Below are 2,161 nucleotides of genomic sequence, written 5' to 3' on the forward strand. Positions count from 1 at the left end.
TATTTTAGAAATGGTCTTTTTTAAATATATATTGATAATAGGTAGTCACTGATTGAATGCAATAATCATAAGATAATCCAGAAATTTAATACTAGTTAAAGCATCGATTACATGAAAGTTTTATAGAGAAGATAAATTGATGAAGCTCAATAAATATAAATTTTAGACTTTGAATTATTTTCAATTTAAAAATTTTTCACCACAAATCTTTTATCTTGGTTATAAGATGATTTAAAGCCATCCCCACAAAATGAGAATAATTGTAAAGAACATACCAATAAAAGTGACAGAAAAACAAATAGTAGATCATTTCACATCAATAAAATCTAAAAATGGAAAAAAGACACTCTTAACCATTACCGACGTTTCTCTGCCAAAAGACAGAAACAGAAGATTCTGCTTCATCGGATATAAAACAAAAGAAGAAGCAGATACCGCAATTAATTATTTCAATAGATCTTATTTTAAAAACAGCAAATTAGAACTAAATATGTTCGAAATGGACGATTACAAGGAAAAGCGGGAAAAACTCGATAAACTTCTTAACAAAAATACAGATTATATCGGAAAAACCACAAAAAATTTCGTAAATTTAAAAGATATAGAAATTTTGTTTTACCCTAAATGTATTACACCAGACGATATTCAAGAATATTTTGGTGAATTCATTTCTAGTTTTTCATTAACCCAAGAAAAGCTCATTCTACATTTTAAAGATTTGAAATCAAGTGTAGAAGCACAAAAAAAGTATCAAATTTTTATGGGATGTCGCTTAAAATTTATTGAATATAAAAAAGATGACGAATTATCTGTTAAATACTACAATAGCCTTTTTTTCGATTTTACAACTATTGTTGATAGAATATGCGAAGAAGAAAAAATAAAGAAAGAAGATCTTGTTGATATAAAAGACAAAGATTTAGGGGCTCGGATCGCCATATTAGAATCTCATTTAGTCGAACAGACAAAGAAATGGCTAGACGAAAATAAAATTAATGTTGAAATTAAAAGTGTTGTTGAGGAATTTAACAAAAAGGTGCTTCTAATAAGAAATTTCGATCTCTTAAATAATCTAGAAGGTCTTGAATCTGCTAAAATTCGCGTAAGCCCGAGTAGATGCATCGCAATCGCTGTTTTTTCGCGCGAAAAGGACGCTGAAGAAGCTTACAGGAAATTTTCACTGAAAAGAGTCAATAACAAGGCTATTTATTGTGAATATATGCCAAAAGAAGTTTATACACCAAATGAAGAACTTGAAAAAAATGAACCAAATTATGAGTGTGTAAAAATTAATGCCTCAAAGAAACTTATTATTAAAAATGTACCCTTTCAAGCAAGTAAAGATGAAATAAGAAAAATTATAGAATCACAAGTAAAGGTATTGGACATTAGAATGCCTGTAAAAAGGGATAATTCTCAAAGAGGATTCTGTTTTGTAGAGCTTGAAGATCAAAAATGTGTAAAACACGCATGCGAATATTTTGGGAAAAGCACTCATTTATACGGTAGAAGATTGGTTTTTCAGCCCGCTAAAGAATAAATAATTTAATTGTCATTTTTTATTTGTTATTTATAAAGGTGCTTTGAATTATCACATACAAAAAGATAGGAATTATAATTGTGTAAAAATCATTGTATTGTCTATTAACCACATTCATTTCAAATTAAGAATAAATATATTTGTCATAGTCCAAACTATAGATCAAACGAAAACCTTGAACTAATAAGTCTTGAAAAAGAAATAAAAGAGAAACCCGATATATAGATAAGATTTCCATAAAAAAATCACACTATTTAAGCTTAAAAAATAAAAAATTAGCCTCAAAAAATCACTTTATATTGATTTTCATATCCATTAACGTAATAAAGTACCGTTTTAATTTATATATATTTATTCAGGGCTAACTTTTCTTATAACTTTTCATGTTTGTTCGCGCAAAAATTTAGATTATTTATATTGCATATTTTCTCTATAATTTTATAAACATATATTCTTACTGTCTTTCCAATATATCTTCTACGCTCAAGACTTATATTTTCAAGTGATTTTTTCAATACTATTATTCGGGCATATGCTACCGCTTCCGTTAAAATCTTCAATTAAGTACAATGCTAAAATGTATTATTTTTAGTTCTATAAAACCCCTTCTTAAAATACTTT

Source organism: Rhyacophila brunnea, unplaced genomic scaffold (genome assembly GCF_057557595.1).
Source record: "Rhyacophila brunnea isolate RB1 unplaced genomic scaffold, BYU_Rbru_1.0 scaffold_49, whole genome shotgun sequence".
Classification (NCBI taxonomy): Eukaryota; Metazoa; Arthropoda; class Insecta; order Trichoptera; family Rhyacophilidae; genus Rhyacophila; species Rhyacophila brunnea.